The following is a 21,252-nucleotide window of genomic DNA, read 5'->3' on the forward strand; positions in this document are numbered from 1 at the left end:
GTACGCAAAACTGAGATTGATTAAACACGTTTAGGGATAGGCAAGGCGTTACTCCGAAGTCTGAACAAACCCATTTAGCTCCTGGTGTCGGGATAGCCCATTTGTCATTTTGATTCTTGTGTTTCTTTATGTTAGCTTTAGTGATTGTTTGATTACACAAGGGCTGATATTGTTCGGGCACTGTACCTATACATTTTCCTTGACCTGTTAGCAATTGAATAGTAATTCCTTGCGTATGGTTCCTCTGGTCATCCCATGGGCATTCTTGTGGGTTTGAACCACTAGACCATTGAATCCTATCTGGTATTCCGATTGCCTCAAAATATGGGGGTCTAACATTGTAACATAACCAGCACTCCTTAGTTAAATTTGGTTTGCTTTCATTAAGGGTATGATAAGAGGCTTGCATTAAATCCCATAAGGGGTCTTTAGACTCTGACACTCCTGAATCCCTAACTAAAGAGAACTCAGTCACCGTGTCATTAGTTGTTTTATCTGTTACTGATAGGGAGTTTGGACGAGTGGTTGTAACACTTGTGGGGACAATCTTTTTCTTAGGGAAAGTGGGTGAATTCAATACTTTATTCGGCCCAACAGGGAGTGAATCATATGGTATTTTAATTTTTCTTATGAGAAAGTGCCCTCCCCAATCCTTAGGAATTCCTGCATAGACACGTATTCCCCATGTTCGTCCTACTAACATGTTCGTCTTCTAGGGGATGCAATACTTGAAATTTGATGTGGGTACAGACTTTTTTGTTACGTGGAGCTACATAATCCACGTCGCGCAGACCTGTAAGATCTACACCCGTTTGTTCAGGTACACATCCGTTAGGAGTCCAGGTTGCTTTTATATATTTATCAGGAGCCTTTACTGTCCAGCCCGAGGCTATTGTCTCACATCCCCAATAACCACAATAATAGTGTCCGGGATAATTACAGTAAGGCTGTCCAGAGGCCGGGCATAAATAAAATGGAGGTCCTTTTTCACAAGGTATTGGTACTAAATTACAAAGTTTCACTACACATTCAGGTGGCCCTGGGTTGCTAAAAGTGGCTATTGTTTTCGTTCCTTCCCAAGATATTAGTTCCCACTTAAATGGTTCATGTGGGTTTCCCCCTTTTGCTTGGGTTATTATCAATAGCACAATTAATGGTATACCAGGAAAAAGGGTGTTTGTTAATTTTGTTAATTTAAGTATATTCTTACCAGTCCTGGGGAAGTTCGGCCATGGCTGCTTTTGCATCCCATTTTTCTGGCTCTTTTCTCCACGGTTTGTTTCTCCTCTGCCTCGCCCGTCGACTCGGTTGCTTCGAGCCACGGGGTGTACCATCTTCTCGGCAGCAAGGGAATTCTTCAGGAGAATAGCTGTTGCGGGCTTTTTGCCTGTTTACATAGGCTTCCTACTTCGCAGCTTTAATTAATGGGGCCGAGCAAGACACGGTTAGTACTTCCCTCCTGCACTTTATAGCCAAGATTTCAGCTACAAAGGGGACTGGTTCGGTGGAGTGGTAACAATAATATTGAGGGTTTATTCCTTTGGCAAAAATTTCCCACCACTCATGGGATTCTCGAATAATTTCTTGTTTAGACTCTAATTGTTTTAATTTCCACTCCGTAAGAGTTCTTTGAATTTTCCAACACTGTGTGCAAACTCCTATTGGAGGGTATCCATATTCACAGTGTGTCCACCATTTATTCTGGCATACCTTACACCTGAAACAAGCAAATGGATAACAATTGCAGTTCAAATTATTACATCTAATTCATATATCTAGAGTGCATACATTATTTGCATCAGCCTATCTTCTTATACTTGATATTGTGTGGTTGCATAAGTTTAGCAATTTCCTTCAACACACTTTGTACGCTTCCATATATAATAGATAAAAAAAGAAATAATTATAGCAAATATAAACAACAATACACACTTTATACCAAAAGGTAATGCGGCAAAATAATCAAATAAAGTCTCTATCATTACGTTATCTTTTCAGGGTTATCTTGGTGTCACCTGGAGTACTGATTACTTTCCAGTGGGGTCTCGTCACTGGGCCTTTAATGCGACTAGCATGAGTCCATCCACGCTCAGCAGTCCGGACAGCCGTTTCTGTTGTAAGCAGAACAAGATAAGGTCCCTCCCAATTGGGTTTTAGGGTTTCTTCTTTCCACGTTTTAACCAATACCCAGTCCCCAGGTTTAAGAGTATGAATGTTTAAGTCCAACGGTGGTCGTTGTACAATCAGTCCATGTTCCCAAAGCTTGTTACGATGTTCTGCTAATCGTGAAACGTATTCATTAATCACACGGTCTCGAATTAAAACATTTGTTTGTGGACTTTCAATTCTATAGGACATTCCATACACCATTTCAAACGCTGATATTCCTACATCTGCTCGGGGTCTGGTTCTGAGAATGAATAGCGCCATGGGTAGGCACTTAATCCATGATAATTTGGTTTCTATCCTTAATTTAGTCAAAATAGTTTTGATTTCTCCATTCATCCTTTCAACTTTTCCCGAACTTTGTGGATGCCATGGCGTATGGTATTCCCACTTAATACCCAAGCTTTCTGTTAGATCTCTAACAATTTTTGACACAAAGTGTGTTCCTCTGTCCGAGTCGATTACTTCAGGTACTCCATATCGAGGTATAATGTGTTCAAGTAACACTTTAGTAACTTGGTTAGCAGTTGCCTTGGAGGTAGGAAAAGCCTCAACATAATGTGTTAAATGATCCACCATTACTAATAAATATTTGTAACGCCCTACCCTGGGTAGTTCAGTAAAATCCACTTGTATGTGTGAGAAAGGTCTGTATGCTGGGGAACGTCCTCCAAGAGGCTTTTGTCTCATGTTGTTTCGATTAACCTTTTGACAGGTCTCGCAGGCTGCCGTGACTGTCTTTGCTATGTTATATACGCCTATACAGGCAAACTGTTGATTGAAATGATCAACTAACGCCTGGGTTCCCCAGTGTGTTTTACTATGTATTTTTGAAAATATTTCAAGTGCTATGCCCTTCGGCAAAACTTCTCTCCCATCTGGCAATATGTACTTACCATCCTGTTCCTTAGCTCCCATTTGTTCTCGTTTTTCCTTTTCTGCAGACTCAAACCTCAAATTTTTACTAACAGGTATTTGTTGTATAGTTAAAATCGTACTATAATTGCCTGCCACTCGTTTTGCTTCTGTATCAGCTGCATTATTTCCCCTAACTTGGTAACTCGTACCTCGCTGGTGTCCCTTTATATGTACAACTGCTATTTTATTCGGCATTTTTAATGCCTCCAGAACTCGCCGAATTAATTCCGGGTGTATCAGTTCTTTTCCCTGTGAGTTAACGAATCCTCTGTCTCCCCATATTTTCCCAAAAGTGTGCACTACTCCGAACGCATAGCGTGAGTCTGTATATATAGTTCCATCCTTTCCCTTCAGTGACACTAATGCTTTCCACAATGCATACAGCTCACAGGCTTGAGCCGACCAGCTGGCACTCAGGGGGCCTGATTCTATTGTCTTAAATTCTCTTTTTTCCAACTTAACGATGGCATATCCGGACAATCGTTTACCTTCCACTATTCGTGATGACCCATCTGTAAATAATACTTCTCCACATTGTAGTTCTTCTTCTTCTAAGTCTGGCCTAATGCGTGTCTGCTGTTCAATTGTTTGAAAACAATTGTGCAATAGTTCATTACCTTCTCCTGGGTACAAAAATTCAGCGGGGTTAACTGCTCCAATAGTTTTCAAAGATAGTTTAGGGGATTCTATAAGTATTCCCTCATACTTTAATAATCGGCTATCTGTAAGCCATTTTTCTGCTTTTTGTTGTAACACTCCCCTGATATTATGAGGCGCATATAAGACAACTTCTCCATTAAAGGTAATGCGATTCGTTTCCTCAAGTAATAAGGCAGCAGCAACAATGATTTGTAAACAACTCGGCCAACCCCTGCTCACAGGGTCCAACAGCTTTGATAAGTATGCCACCGGTTTCTTTTGTCCGGCCCATTCCTGAGTTAATACTCCGAATGCCGTTCCTTCATATATGTTAACAAATAAATGGAATGGCCGCTTTAAATCTGGGAGGCTTAAAACCGGTGCTTGGCTTAGCTCCCTTTTGAGACTGGCAAACTGCTCTTGATCCTGAGGGGTCCACTTGGGCATTTTGTCTTTAGACAGTTGTTCATATAAGAATTTAACTTTAAAGCTGTAGTTCTCTATCCATTGCCTACAATACCCAAATAGCCCTAATGCCTGCCGAATTTGCCTCTTAGTGACAGGCATAGGTAATTCCAGAATTCCTTTAATGCGCTCTGGATCCAATATCTTCTTGCCGTTAAACAAATAATGCCCCAAATATTTCACTTTTTCCTCCACAAATTGTAACTTTTCTTGTGATACCCGTAGTCCCTTTTGTGCAAGAAAGTTTAGGAGCCGAATGCTTTCTTTTCTTACATCCTCCTTATTATTCCCTGCTATGAGCAGATCATCTACATACTGTAACAGCACGTTTCCCGTTTGTACCTGGTATTCTTTTAAGAGCTCTTCCAGGGCCTGTCCAAACAGATTAGGGGACTCAGTGAACCCTTGGGGGAGCACGGTCCATCTCAATTGCTGTTTACGGCCTGTCTCTATGTCTTCCCATTCAAAGGCAAAATAATCACGGCATTCTTCTGCCAGTGGACAGGCCCAAAAGGCATCCTTTAAATCAGCCACACTATACCAGGAGTTATGGGGTCCTAGCTTGCTTAGCAGTGTGTATGGATTTGCTACTACAGGGAACCGGGCGATAGTTCTTTTGTTTATTTCCCTTAGATCATGTACGAGCCGATATTTCCCATTTGGTTTCTTCACAGGCAGAATGGGGGTGTTAAAGGGTGACATACAAGGCTCTAAGAATTCCTTGTGCTAACAATCGATCGATTTCTGGTTTTAATCCCCTCCGTCCTTCTAGGGATATGGGATATTGCCTTACCCTCACAGGTATGTGGGGTTCGGAAATTTGGATTTTAATCGGTGGGATTTCCAGTCTACTAATTGTGTCCGGAGAGTACCAGACACCGGGGTTAATTTGTTTTTGATCATCCACGGTCAAAGGATAAGCAGACACTGTTAGCTCTTGATTTTTCACTTTAATTTCTAATTGCAATTCAACAATTAAATCTCGTCCTAACAGATTAAATTCTGCTTCAGGGACGAGCAAGAGTTCACCCATTCCAAATTTATTTTCAGTTTCGAATACCACATTTTTGATTTTGCTTACTTTAAAGGGTTCTCCTTTTGCCCCAATTACTTGTACTTTTTCAGGGGAAACTTTACATCCCTCAGGTATTTGCTTAATAGTTGATTTCTCAGCCCCAGTGTCTACTAAAAAGGTGAACTCTTGTTTATGGGGACCTATTTTTAATTTTATCAAGGGCTCATGATGACTCCGGTCCCCTAAGATATAGAGCCCCTGACTCTCCTAATCCGTTTTCAATATTTCCTCATCCCTGATCCTTTCTCTGCAATTCTGTTTTATATGTCCCCTTTTTCCACAGTAAAAACAACATCTCTGTTCCTTCTTCACTACTACGTTCCCTTGTTTCGTTCCAGCAGATCTGTGTTCACCAGTTTGCCCTTTGCGATCCTCTCTGACTGCTGCTACCATCATTTTTACTTGTCGCTTGCTGCTCTCTTCTTCCCGCCTTACGTAGACTTTCTGAGCTTCCCTCAATAATTCATCCAAGCCTCTATTCTGCCAGTCTTCTAACTTTTCAATCTTCTTTCTGATATCTTCCCATGATTTTGCCACAAACTGAGTTTTGAGGAGCGCTTGCCCTAAAGGGTCGTCTGGATTTACCCCAGAGTACAGCTGAAGGGCTTTCCTCAGTCGTTCCAGCCACTCAGTAGGGCTTTCATCTTTCTTTTGCATTTCATTAAATGCTTTATTGATATTCTGGCCACGGGGTACTGCTTCCCCAATCCCCTGGATTACTATAGTTCTCAGGTCCTGCATATGAGTTCTATGCACTGGATCCTGATTATCCCAATGAGGTCTTTGGAGTGGCCATTTAATATCTGCTTGGGGTCCCTGGGCATGCTGAGCATCCCACAGTCTCATTCCTGCTCGTCTAATCATATCTCTTTCCTCGGTAGTAAATAATTGACCAAGGATAGATTGCATCTCATCCCAAGTATAAAGGTTTGGTCCCAAAAATGGATTTAATCTTTCTGCCACTCCGAGTGGGCCTTCAATTAAGTTTCCCATCTCGGTTCTTTTAAAATCTCGTAGGTCAGCCGAGTTTAGGGGTACGGAAATATATCCGATCACAGGTTGAGGTCCCCCCATGGGTATTTCCCTTAGGGGGTACATTTGAGCTGCCCCTTTCTGACTTCTAGTTATGCGTCTAGGAAGAGGGGGAGACCCTTGTTCCGACTCTGGTGGGGGAGTGGGCGCTCTGGGGACCTCTGCGGGAGCAGGAGGAGGAATGTAAGGAGGGGGGGTTAGAAGGGTTTCGTCCAACTCTTCCTGCTTTTTCTTTTGTTTAGTTTTCATTTCATTCAGTGGGTAAAGTCTAGCTCCCGGTCTTTCTAGCCACACTTCCGCATATCGACTCTCCTCCGGGTTAAGGGGTTTTTTATTATTAACCCAGAGGTTTAATTGCTGTCTTACCCAATCTTCTTCTGACCCATAGACTGGCCAAAAGACATTTTTAGAAATCTTCTTCCCTCCCCATATCTTAGTACAATATTCTATCATCTTCTGCTTATCTTTCCCTAGGGTTCCAAGGAAATATCTCCAATTGTCTAAGATATATGCCAGAGGGGTATTCTTAGGTACAGTGGGTACCCTTCCCATGGGAGTCGAAGGCTTGCTGCCCTTCGCCCCCATCTTCTGGAATATCCACAAACATACACTCACTCGCTCCCCTTGTTCCTGGCCCAGTCCCTCGCGGGAGATGGGAAACGCAGTACTTAAGAGTCCGCACTCGCTTGGTTCAGTATATCGAACCTCTCACTCGTTATATCCCAGGAAACCCAATCCCGCCCGAACGGCAAACCCGCAAACAAATTCGCAATATACTTACGCGTCCTGCGTCTTCGTCCGGACTCCCGTGCACAGAATTTTTATGGGATTTTACCGGTTTCTCCTTTGCTCATTATTCTAGAATTTAGGTTCGTCGGTAAGGTTGGAGTAAGCTGTTGGTCGCGGGGCCGCGAAATGTCGCGGGGCGCCTCCCCGGAGGACCAAAGCCCACCGTTCCTTATCCGAGTCACGGCACCAGAAATTGTTATAAATTGAGACCACAACGGATCATAATCCAATTAAAATTTTATTAATTATAGCAAGTAGAATATGAGCAAAAACAGCGCTGGACGACAGGGGAGTCTGCGCTCCGCCCACTGCCGTCCTGAGCACTTCAAACAGTCCCTTTTTATACATCTTTACTCCCGTGTTCATGAGGTAGTGGAGGTACTCTGCGCATGCTTCAGTTGTTGTTAGGGGGTCGTTTTCTGCCTTCTGGTGGTCGTTGAGGCCGAAGTAAGAAGTCTTCCTCCTTTGTCCCATAGTTGACCCCTCACTCATATGTCCTTATATGGGGTAGTTTGTCCTGTTTCTGTCGGTTCCTGGACATCTGGTGGTTATCTTATCTTGCACAAGCGGTATCTTGTGGCTGTTTATATCTTTTGCTGTCTGACCTTTACATTGGGCCTAACATAAATCTTTATAAACAATACCCTAGTCCATAGTTTCTCACACTGTCTGACCTTTACATTGGGCTTAACATAAATCTTAATAAACAATACCCTAGTCCATAGTTTCTCACATTCCCCAAACAGTATCACATTTAGAGCAGAGGATAATCGTTCCTTTCTACCCCAAACTCTTGGCTGGGGACACGTTGCAGTGCTATCAAACTAGCAGACCGCAACAAGGCTTTAGCGTTGGCCATATTCTACTGCCGGTGCTGTAGCACCTTCCTCCAGAGGCCAGACCACACTGCTCCTCCTCCAGCTGACACCCTCTCCCACAAGCCACAGGGCTATTTAACCCCTTAGCGGGAACCAGCTACACCTGCACATCGCCCATGTCAATCAACCCACTGCCTCTGAGGCAAGGCCACAGCTGCGTGTTATCAATGCTAATCAACCCACCGCCTTCATTCCTCTACAGGGACAAGCTCACCAAGCACATTTCCACCACCCACAACTGGCTGCTAAAATGTCATTCGCACAGAGCAACGTGTGGAAAAAAAAAAAAAAAAAAATTCCTCCAGGACACATCAAAGTAATTCCACTACTGTTCAGGCTCCCAAGGTACTTTCACCCGTTCAAGCCATCGCAAGGCCTGACGGCCCATTTCTCTCCTTGTACCACCACCACTCCAGAAAAGCAGAGGAAATGTGATGGAGACAGCACACTGGGTGAGCTACAGAGCCCCTGATACCATCTACTAAACACGAAGAGTGTGAGCATGGGAAGGACTAGAAAGGCACTCCACTTACCGTTTAGCTGCTTTCTTGCCAATGAGGTGTCGGTGGAATTGGTGGTCAGCCTTGATTATTGCGTAATCCGTCCCGTGGATCTAAAAAGAATTATATCTTTTATATCTATCTATATATGTATGGATGTACATTATTTTATATTATAATATATAGGGCCAGGTAGGACAGGCCACCGCTTCTGTCTCGTGCCCTAAGTAACTGCCTACTGCCAGTATTGGCACTGACTCACCAGCGGTCAGCTACAAGCACTTCTGCTCTTCAGCAGAGCACAAGCATTCCTCTGCTTTGAGAAGAGAGCATTGTGCTCATGAAACATTGAAAAGACTCACTTCTACGCCTCTCCAGCTATAACCAAGGGAATCCTTCCTTCTCCGCACCAAAAAAATTAATGCTGACTTTTCAAGGATGCTATGGATGAGGTTCATAACCAAGGGGTGTCATCCACCTGGCCACACAATTTGTCTCCTGCAAGTACGATTAAGCATGCCAAGACATCCTATGGATGTGACAAACACCTCATCACCTCTGCTCTGTTGCCCCTTCTTCCCCCAGTTTCTTACTGGAACTAGTAACTCCAGCTCACCAGTTCCTTGAGCATGGCTTCAATCTGTTCCTGAGCCACATGCACATCTTCTGTAGGTCCTTCCAAAGTGATGTTATCCTGTGGCGAGCAGCCTCACAGTTTGCCCTCTTGCCTGTGATAACAATTGTCTCCGAGTTGCTGTTCTTTGCTGGGAGATCAATTTTGGTGTTGCTTTCTTTACGGATCTGCCACAAAGGGAAAAAAAAAAAAAAATCATCTCAGAAGCGTCCCATGTCAGAAGAAAAAGCCTCGCAGGCTATATTGGACATCACCAATGGGCAGGAGAGAGCATCCAGTGGGATTTTGCTGCAGGCAGTGATCATCACGAGCACTTGAGTTAGGAGCAATATCTCACCTTCTTGATGTTGGCACCTCCTTTCCCTACGATGTTCTTGTGGAACTGTTTGCAGATGGGGACAGAAATAGAAAAGCTGTTTTCAACCTAAGGGAGAAAGGAAGGGAGAACTGAAGATTACACTGTCGTGGCAAGGGAGGCCCGACTTCAGGGACTCTGATAAACGAGCTTTTGAAAAGAGGCTTAGACCCAAGGAAGTTCTCTATACGAGGGACTTGTAAGACTAAACAAAGGCAAGGACGTTCCCCTATAGCCTTCCCATAACAGGTACTACCCCCTGCCTCCATTCAGCCAAAACAGCGTCGACAGCTCCCTCCTCTTGAGGTGTTTTAGCTCTACCCAAGCCAGTAGAGCTCTGCTTTGCCCCAGGGTTATCCAGGCACGGAGGAGGGAAGTGCAGGCAGAAGACCTCCTTACCAGGTCTGCCACCGTCTTTTGCATGTACTCGGTGCACTTCTCCACCTCGTTTTTGGGACCTCGGAGTTGGACGATGTCACTCTTGTGTGCAGGGTCTGGGAAGTTGATGATAACCTGCAGGAGCGGTCATTTAGAGTTAGCTCAAGCAAAAGCAAGAACCCTTGTGTCAGACACATGCAAAGGTTGGGGGGATCCTACACGTGCCCTTTTCCCATTCAGAAACGGGGAACCGTGTTAGCGGCCTCTGGCTAAAAGAACTATCTTCTCAGACACTTGCGCTACAGAGCCACTAAAGTTACGACTTCTGTGACGACAGGCCTACTACCCATGTAGGAAAGAACCCCTCTGGATTCCTCCTCTCCTACAAAGCCTTACCTCTGGGAATTGCTCCCGGATTTCCCAGACCCGCTCAGCCTTCTGCCCAGTGATGGTCCGGTGGAATTTCTGCTCAACGATTAGGTCCGCAGCGTGTTCATTTTCCTGACGGGAACAGAGGGCACACTGAGTGTTCAGCCGGAGAGCCGTCTACTTTGACTTAGCGGTTTGCTGCCCGACGGTTTACTTGCCAGCACTGTCCCTCTTTTCTCCAGACCAAATTCACTCTGCGTTGACAGAGAAGGGCTACCCGAGGGAACAGGGGAAGACATTTGTGAAGAGGAACTTGCACTTGTCATGAGATCCAAGTGCTCCGTGGGCAAGGGGCACACACTCGCGCCAGAAGGTTACAAGGGAACACGAGAGCCCAAACCCTGCAGTCTCCCAAACATCACGTCCTACCCACTCACCATACGGGAAGCGAGTTCCAGCAGCTCGCTCTTGGCCTGTGGGACCCCCTGTGGGTCTCCTTCCATTCTGATCGGGTTGCTCTTCTCGTTGTCCGGGGGAATGCGCACAGACACCTTGTACAGATCCTTCATCCTGTTCACTTCGAGGCAAGGACTGTGGTGACGCCGTCTGCTAGGCAAAGACCTGGAAGCAAGGCACCTGGATTATCACTGCTCAGAGGCTGATGAAGAAGTAAAGCCGCCTCTGGGAAGGGCTCGGTGGGGTAGGGTTGAGCCAGGGGAAATTGCCTCTTCCCCCTGGAGTTCAGCGAGAGCAGACCTGTGCCACACGAGAGCCTGTCCAAGTAAATACCGTGGCATCTACAGAGCCCATTGTTCCCTTGTCAGAGCCAGGCGTGTTTCTTCCCCAAACAGTATCACATTTAGAGCAGAGGATAATCGTTCCTTTCTACCCCAAACTCTTGGCTGGGGACACGTTGCAGTGCTATCAAACTAGCAGACCGCAACAAGGCTTTAGCGTTGGCCATATTCTACTGCCGGTGCTGTAGCACCTTCCTCCAGAGGCCAGACCACACTGCTCCTCCTCCAGCTGACACCCTCTCCCACAAGCCACAGGGCTATTTAACCCCTTAGCGGGAACCAGCTACACCTGCACATCGCCCATGTCAATCAACCCACTGCCTCTGAGGCAAGGCCACAGCTGCGTGTTATCAATGCTAATCAACCCACCGCCTTCATTCCTCTACAGGGACAAGCTCACCAAGCACATTTCCACCACCCACAACTGGCTGCTAAAATGTCATTCGCACAGAGCAACGTGTGGAAAAAAAAAAAAAAAAAAATTCCTCCAGGACACATCAAAGTAATTCCACTACTGTTCAGGCTCCCAAGGTACTTTCACCCGTTCAAGCCATCGCAAGGCCTGACGGCCCATTTCTCTCCTTGTACCACCACCACTCCAGAAAAGCAGAGGAAATGTGATGGAGACAGCACACTGGGTGAGCTACAGAGCCCCTGATACCATCTACTAAACACGAAGAGTGTGAGCATGGGAAGGACTAGAAAGGCACTCCACTTACCGTTTAGCTGCTTTCTTGCCAATGAGGTGTCGGTGGAATTGGTGGTCAGCCTTGATTATTGCGTAATCCGTCCCGTGGATCTAAAAAGAATTATATCTTTTATATCTATCTATATATGTATGGATGTACATTATTTTATATTATAATATATAGGGCCAGGTAGGACAGGCCACCGCTTCTGTCTCGTGCCCTAAGTAACTGCCTACTGCCAGTATTGGCACTGACTCACCAGCGGTCAGCTACAAGCACTTCTGCTCTTCAGCAGAGCACAAGCATTCCTCTGCTTTGAGAAGAGAGCATTGTGCTCATGAAACATTGAAAAGACTCACTTCTACGCCTCTCCAGCTATAACCAAGGGAATCCTTCCTTCTCCGCACCAAAAAAATTAATGCTGACTTTTCAAGGATGCTATGGATGAGGTTCATAACCAAGGGGTGTCATCCACCTGGCCACACAATTTGTCTCCTGCAAGTACGATTAAGCATGCCAAGACATCCTATGGATGTGACAAACACCTCATCACCTCTGCTCTGTTGCCCCTTCTTCCCCCAGTTTCTTACTGGAACTAGTAACTCCAGCTCACCAGTTCCTTGAGCATGGCTTCAATCTGTTCCTGAGCCACATGCACATCTTCTGTAGGTCCTTCCAAAGTGATGTTATCCTGTGGCGAGCAGCCTCACAGTTTGCCCTCTTGCCTGTGATAACAATTGTCTCCGAGTTGCTGTTCTTTGCTGGGAGATCAATTTTGGTGTTGCTTTCTTTACGGATCTGCCACAAAGGGAAAAAAAAAAAAAAAATCATCTCAGAAGCGTCCCATGTCAGAAGAAAAAGCCTCGCAGGCTATATTGGACATCACCAATGGGCAGGAGAGAGCATCCAGTGGGATTTTGCTGCAGGCAGTGATCATCACGAGCACTTGAGTTAGGAGCAATATCTCACCTTCTTGATGTTGGCACCTCCTTTCCCTACGATGTTCTTGTGGAACTGTTTGCAGATGGGGACAGAAATAGAAAAGCTGTTTTCAACCTAAGGGAGAAAGGAAGGGAGAACTGAAGATTACACTGTCGTGGCAAGGGAGGCCCGACTTCAGGGACTCTGATAAACGAGCTTTTGAAAAGAGGCTTAGACCCAAGGAAGTTCTCTATACGAGGGACTTGTAAGACTAAACAAAGGCAAGGACGTTCCCCTATAGCCTTCCCATAACAGGTACTACCCCCTGCCTCCATTCAGCCAAAACAGCGTCGACAGCTCCCTCCTCTTGAGGTGTTTTAGCTCTACCCAAGCCAGTAGAGCTCTGCTTTGCCCCAGGGTTATCCAGGCACGGAGGAGGGAAGTGCAGGCAGAAGACCTCCTTACCAGGTCTGCCACCGTCTTTTGCATGTACTCGGTGCACTTCTCCACCTCGTTTTTGGGACCTCGGAGTTGGACGATGTCACTCTTGTGTGCAGGGTCTGGGAAGTTGATGATAACCTGCAGGAGCGGTCATTTAGAGTTAGCTCAAGCAAAAGCAAGAACCCTTGTGTCAGACACATGCAAAGGTTGGGGGGATCCTACACGTGCCCTTTTCCCATTCAGAAACGGGGAACCGTGTTAGCGGCCTCTGGCTAAAAGAACTATCTTCTCAGACACTTGCGCTACAGAGCCACTAAAGTTACGACTTCTGTGACGACAGGCCTACTACCCATGTAGGAAAGAACCCCTCTGGATTCCTCCTCTCCTACAAAGCCTTACCTCTGGGAATTGCTCCCGGATTTCCCAGACCCGCTCAGCCTTCTGCCCAGTGATGGTCCGGTGGAATTTCTGCTCAACGATTAGGTCCGCAGCGTGTTCATTTTCCTGACGGGAACAGAGGGCACACTGAGTGTTCAGCCGGAGAGCCGTCTACTTTGACTTAGCGGTTTGCTGCCCGACGGTTTACTTGCCAGCACTGTCCCTCTTTTCTCCAGACCAAATTCACTCTGCGTTGACAGAGAAGGGCTACCCGAGGGAACAGGGGAAGACATTTGTGAAGAGGAACTTGCACTTGTCATGAGATCCAAGTGCTCCGTGGGCAAGGGGCACACACTCGCGCCAGAAGGTTACAAGGGAACACGAGAGCCCAAACCCTGCAGTCTCCCAAACATCACGTCCTACCCACTCACCATACGGGAAGCGAGTTCCAGCAGCTCGCTCTTGGCCTGTGGGACCCCCTGTGGGTCTCCTTCCATTCTGATCGGGTTGCTCTTCTCGTTGTCCGGGGGAATGCGCACAGACACCTTGTACAGATCCTTCATCCTGTTCACTTCGAGGCAAGGACTGTGGTGACGCCGTCTGCTAGGCAAAGACCTGGAAGCAAGGCACCTGGATTATCACTGCTCAGAGGCTGATGAAGAAGTAAAGCCGCCTCTGGGAAGGGCTCGGTGGGGTAGGGTTGAGCCAGGGGAAATTGCCTCTTCCCCCTGGAGTTCAGCGAGAGCAGACCTGTGCCACACGAGAGCCTGTCCAAGTAAATACCGTGGCATCTACAGAGCCCATTGTTCCCTTGTCAGAGCCAGGCGTGTTTCTTCCCCAAACAGTATCACATTTAGAGCAGAGGATAATCGTTCCTTTCTACCCCAAACTCTTGGCTGGGGACACGTTGCAGTGCTATCAAACTAGCAGACCGCAACAAGGCTTTAGCGTTGGCCATATTCTACTGCCGGTGCTGTAGCACCTTCCTCCAGAGGCCAGACCACACTGCTCCTCCTCCAGCTGACACCCTCTCCCACAAGCCACAGGGCTATTTAACCCCTTAGCGGGAACCAGCTACACCTGCACATCGCCCATGTCAATCAACCCACTGCCTCTGAGGCAAGGCCACAGCTGCGTGTTATCAATGCTAATCAACCCACCGCCTTCATTCCTCTACAGGGACAAGCTCACCAAGCACATTTCCACCACCCACAACTGGCTGCTAAACTGTCATTCGCACAGAGCAACGTGTGGGAAAAAAAATAAAAAAAATTCCTCCAGGACACATCAAAGTAATTCCACTACTGTTCAGGCTCCCAAGGTACTTCCACCCGTTCAAGCCATCGCAAGGCCTGACGGCCCATTTCTCTCCTTGTACCACCACCACTCCAGAAAAGCAGAGGAAATGTGATGGAGACAGCACACTGGGTGAGCTACAGAGCCCCTGATACCATCTACTAAACACGAAGAGTGTGAGCATGGGAAGGACTAGAAAGGCACTCCACTTACCGTTTAGCTGCTTTCTTGCCAATGAGGTGTCGGTGGAATTGGTGGTCAGCCTTGATTATTGCGTAATCCGTCCCGTGGATCTAAAAAGAATTTTATATATATATAATATTGTACGCACCTATATACATATATATATTATATAGGGCCAGGTAGGACAGGCCACCGCTTCTGTCTCGTGCCCTAAGTAACTGCCTACTGCCAGTATTGGCACTGACTCACCAGCGGTCAGCTACAAGCACTTCTGCTCTTCAGCAGAGCACAAGCATTCCTCTGCTTTGAGAAGAGAGCATTGTGCTCATGAAACATTGAAAAGACTGACTTCTACGCCTCTCCAGCTATAACCAAGGGAATCCTTCCTTCTCCGCACCAAAAAAATTAATGCTGACTTTTCAAGGATGCTATGGATGAGGTTCATAACCAAGGGGTGTCATCCACCTGGCCACACAATTTGTCTCCTGCAAGTACGATTAAGCATGCCAAGACATCCTATGGATGTGACAAACACCTCATCACCTCTGCTCTGTTGCCCCTTCTTCCCCCAGTTTCTTACTGGAACTAGTAACTCCAGCTCACCAGTTCCTTGAGCATGGCTTCAATCGGTTCCTGAGCCACATGCACATCTTCTGTAGGTCCTTCCAAAGTGATGTTATCCTGTGGCGAGCAGCCTCACAGTTTGCCCTCTTGCCTGTGATAACAATTGTCTCCGAGTTGCTGTTCTTTGCTGGGAGATCAATTTTGGTGTTGCTTTCTTTACGGATCTGCCACAAAGGGAAAAAAAAAAAAAAATCATCTCAGAAGCGTCCCATGTCAGAAGAAAAAGCCTCGCAGGCTATATTGGACATCACCAATGGGCAGGAGAGAGCATCCAGCGGGATTTTGCTGCAGGCAGTGATCATCACGAGCACTTGAGTTAGGAGCAATATCTCACCTTCTTGATGTTGGCACCTCCTTTCCCTACGATGTTCTTGTGGAACTGTTTGCAGATGGGGACAGAAATAGAAAAGCTGTTTTCAACCTAAGGGAGAAAGGAAGGGAGAACTGAAGATTACACTGTCGTGGCAAGGGAGGCCCGACTTCAGGAACTCTGATAAACGAGCTTTTGAAAAGAGGCTTAGACCCAAGGAAGTTCTCTATACGAGGGACTTGTAAGACTAAACAAAGGCAAGGACGTTCCCCTATAGCCTTCCCATAACAGGTACTACCCCCTGCCTCCATTCAGCCAAAACAGCGTCGACAGCTCCCTCCTCTTGAGGTGTTTTAGCTCTACCCAAGCCAGTAGAGCTCTGCTTTGCCCCAGGGTTATCCAGGCACGGAGGAGGGAAGTGCAGGCAGAAGACCTCCTTACCAGGTCTGCCACCGTCTTTTGCATGTACTCGGTGCACTTCTCCACCTCGTTTTTGGGACCTCGGAGTTGGACGATGTCACTCTTGTGTGCAGGGTCTGGGAAGTTGATGATAACCTGCAGGAGCGGTCATTTAGAGTTAGCTCAAGCAAAAGCAAGAACCCTTGTGTCAGACACATGCAAAGGTTGGGGGGATCCTACACGTGCCCTTTTCCCATTCAGAAACGGGGAACCGTGTTAGCGGCCTCTGGCTAAAAGAACTATCTTCTCAGACACTTGCGCTACAGAGCCACTAAAGTTACGACTTCTGTGACGACAGGCCTACTACCCATGTAGGAAAGAACCCCTCTGGATTCCTCCTCTCCTACAAAGCCTTACCTCTGGGAATTGCTCCCGGATTTCCCAGACCCGCTCAGCCTTCTGCCCAGTGATGGTCCGGTGGAATTTCTGCTCAACGATTAGGTCCGCAGCGTGTTCATTTTCCTGACGGGAACAGAGGGCACACTGAGTGTTCAGCCGGAGAGCCGTCTACTTTGACTTAGCGGTTTGCTGCCCGACGGTTTACTTGCCAGCACTGTCCCTCTTTTCTCCAGACCAAATTCACTCTGCGTTGACAGAGAAGGGCTACCCGAGGGAACAGGGGAAGACATTTGTGAAGAGGAACTTGCACTTGTCATGAGATCCAAGTGCTCCGTGGGCAAGGGGCACACACTCGCACCAGAAGGTTACAAGGGAACACGAGAGCCCAAACCCTGCAGTCTCCCAAACATCACGTCCTACCCACTCACCATACGGGAAGCGAGTTCCAGCAGCTCGCTCTTGGCCTGTGGGACCCCCTGTGGGTCTCCTTCCATTCTGATCGGGTTGCTCTTCTCGTTGTCCGGGGGAATGCGCACAGACACCTTGTACAGATCCTTCATCCTGTTCACTTCGAGGCAAGGACTGTGGTGACGCCGTCTGCTAGGCAAAGACCTGGAAGCAAGGCACCTGGATTATCACTGCTCAGAGGCTGATGAAGAAGTAAAGCCGCCTCTGGGAAGGGCTCGGTGGGGTAGGGTTGAGCCAGGGGAAATTGCCTCTTCCCCCTGGAGTTCAGCGAGAGCAGACCTGTGCCACACGAGAGCCTGTCCAAGTAAATACCGTGGCATCTACAGAGCCCATTGTTCCCTTGTCAGAGCCAGGCGTGTTTCTTCCCCAAACAGTATCACATTTAGAGCAGAGGATAATCGTTCCTTTCTACCCCAAACTCTTGGCTGGGGACACGTTGCAGTGCTATCAAACTAGCAGACCGCAACAAGGCTTTAGCGTTGGCCATATTCTACTGCCGGTGCTGTAGCACCTTCCTCCAGAGGCCAGACCACACTGCTCCTCCTCCAGCTGACACCCTCTCCCACAAGCCACAGGGCTATTTAACCCCTTAGCGGGAACCAGCTACACCTGCACATCGCCCATGTCAATCAACCCACTGCCTCTGAGGCAAGGCCACAGCTGCGTGTTATCAATGCTAATCAACCCACCGCCTTCATTCCTCTACAGGGACAAGCTCACCAAGCACATTTCCACCACCCACAACTGGCTGCTAAACTGTCATTCGCACAGAGCAACGTGTGGAAAAAAAAAAAAAAAAAATTCCTCCAGGACACATCAAAGTAATTCCACTACTGTTCAGGCTCCCAAGGTACTTCCACCCGTTCAAGCCATCGCAAGGCCTGACGGCCCATTTCTCTCCTTGTACCACCACCACTCCAGAAAAGCAGAGGAAATGTGATGGAGACAGCACACTGGGTGAGCTACAGAGCCCCTGATACCATCTACTAAACACGAAGAGTGTGAGCATGGGAAGGACTAGAAAGGCACTCCACTTACCGTTTAGCTGCTTTCTTGCCAATGAGGTGTCGGTGGAATTGGTGGTCAGCCTTGATTATTGCGTAATCCGTCCCGTGGATCTAAAAAGAATTATATCTTTTATATCTATCTATATATGTATGGATGTACATTATTTTATATTATAATATATAGGGCCAGGTAGGACAGGCCACCGCTTCTGTCTCGTGCCCTAAGTAACTGCCTACTGCCACTATTGGCACTGACTCACCAGCGGTCAGCTACAAGCACTTCTGCTCTTCAGCAGAGCACAAGCATTCCTCTGCTTTGAGAAGAGAGCATTGTGCTCATGAAACATTGAAAAGACTCACTTCTACGCCTCTCCAGCTATAACCAAGAGAATCCTTCCTTCTCCGCACCAAAAAAATTAATGCTGACTTTTCAAGGATGCTATGGATGAGTTTCATAACCAAGGGGTGTCATCCACCTGGCCACACAATTTGTCTCCTGCAAGTACGATTAAGCATGCCAAGACATCCTATGGATGTGACAAACACCTCATCACCTCTGCTCTGTTGCCCCTTCTTCCCCGAGTTCCTGTTCTCCTTCATAATACCTAGTTGTTCTCTCATTATGAATCCTCCCTTCCCCTTATCAGTGTCAATGGAATCATCGTTCCATGGACAATGAGTCGTCCCGTTCCCCCGCTTGGTCCGAGAGTATTACCTCTGTTCAGTGGCTTGATCCAGGGTGATAGTGCTCGTTCTAGGCGCTGTAAAAAGCGAAATCTATATCCTATGTCCTGATTTTGGGTATCTAACATTAATGCAAAACAGTAATCCTCACACAGTTTTTATTTCATTCTGTAGCGTCGGTGTCGGTATCGGCTGCCTGCGGTAAAGGTTCACGGAAAGGTCTTACATTCTTCGCTGGGATCCATCTAGGTCCTTTTTCTGTAGAGACACAAGCATAACCTTTTCCCCGTGTAACAAGAGGATATGGTCCCATAATTTTACCTGTTTCTGCATCTCGGACCGATGCCGGGCCTTTAACCCGTGCCTCGACGGAGGTAGCTGCAGTGAAACGTCGACCTATCGGTGGGTCGTTATCTATTCAAGAACAATTCAAAAAATTAAAAACATACAACGCTTTCTGTAACCGTTCCTCGGGAATAGCCATGCCCATTCCCCCTTTTTGTTGTTGTCATAAACGTTTCAGAGACCGATGAGACCCTTCAATGAGAGATCGACCGGTGGGGGAATGAGCAATGCCGGTAATGTGAGTTCTACCCCATAGGGCAAAAGAGGTTTTTACAGTTGTTGAAACGTAAAGATAAAGACCGACAACGGTCCAGCTTAAGGGAATACCTAAAGCAGCAAAAGCACGCATTAAATGTCTACGAACAGCTCGTGCCTTTTCTCCTGTGTGACACGAGGCAACCAAGGCACCTGAAAATGTATCAATGGAAGAGTGGATATATTTAAGGCTACCAAATTCAGAATCATGCGTGACATCTGTTTGCCATAACGGTAGGCTTTGTAATCCTCTAGGATTAACTCCTGCAGCAACTGATGGGAAAGAATGTTTTTGACAATCGGGACAGACAGCAATAATACTTGATGCTTGTTGAGCAGCAAGGCCAAACTGTCGCTTAAGAGCTCCAGCGTTTCGATGGAAAAAAAGAGTGCCTTCGCTTAGCTTGTGCAATACGGTCTGGCAGTACTTGAACTGGTCACGGCAATAGGTCAGCTCGTCGATTGCCTTCTGCAAGAAAACCAGGTAGCGAGGTATGAGACCTAATACGCATAACAAAATAAGGCGCAGATCGAGAGTCCAAAAGGAAAATAAGTTCCTGTAACAGGGTAAAGGGTTGTGAATGCGAAACACTCCGCAGCACAGAAGCTTCAGCTCGTGGAACAATACCTGCAACATAAGCAGAATCAGTAACAAGGTGGAGTGGTACATTCCATTCTCGGAAAACACGAACAACTGCATTCAGTTCTCCTGTTTGAGGTGAACCGGAGACCGTCTCTATGTCCGAATCCCATTGTCTCCGTTGAAAACCTTAGGAAGACAGGAATTGAACCTGCACAGAAGAGATCAAAGCGCTCCATACTCCCCTTACATTACTTCCCAGTAGGGTCAGCTAAACAAAAGCTATCGGGCCCATACCCCGAAAATGATGGTTTAACCTCTTCCTCTACTAAATGAGCCCCGTCACAAAACTAACGTTCTCCTTAAGCCTTCTACTAGGAACAACCATCACAATTTCAAGCAACCACTGACTGCTAGCCTGGCCTGGACTAGAAATCAACACCCTTGCCATTATCCCCTTCCTTTCAAAATCACACCACCCTCGAGCTATGGAAGCTGCAATCAAATACTTTCTCGTCCAAGCAACCGCCTCCGCATTAATCCTCTTCTCAAGCACAATCAACGCACAGTTCACCGGACAATGAGACATTCCGCGACTAAGCCACCCAACAGCCTCCCTACTACTAACTACAGCAGTCGCAATAAAACTAGGCCTAGTACCCTTTCACTTCCGATGTCCAGAGGTCATACAAGGCTCACCTATAACCACTGCCCTACTCGTCTCTACATGAATAAAACTCCCCCCACTCACTCTTCTTTTCTTAACTGCCCCCTCACTGAACCCACTCCTACTGACAACCGTGGCCATTGCATCCGCAGCCATCGGAGGGCGAACAGGACTTAACCAAACACAAATCCGAAAAGTCCTAGCTTTCTCATCGATCGCCCACCTAGGCTGAATAACCATCATCCTCATATACAACCCCAAGCTAACATTAATAACCTTCTACCTATACTCCTTAAGAACCGCCTCCATTTTCTTAGCCCTCAACACAACCAACTCCTCAAAACTATCCACAATAATAACCTCCTGAACAAAAATACCATCGCTAAACGCATCCTTGACGCTAGCACTACTATCCCTAGCCGGCCTGCCCCCACTCCCTGGCTTTTTACCAAAATGACTCATTATCCAGGAACTAACTAAGCAAGAGATATCAACCGCAGCCATAATTATTTCAATACTCTCCCTACAAGGTTTATTTTTCTACCTACGCCTTGCATATTGCTCCACACTCCCACCAAACACTACAAGCTTCATAAAACAATGATACAATA

This window comes from Falco cherrug, chromosome 16 (genome assembly GCF_023634085.1).
Source record: "Falco cherrug isolate bFalChe1 chromosome 16, bFalChe1.pri, whole genome shotgun sequence".
Taxonomy (NCBI): Eukaryota; Metazoa; Chordata; class Aves; order Falconiformes; family Falconidae; genus Falco; species Falco cherrug.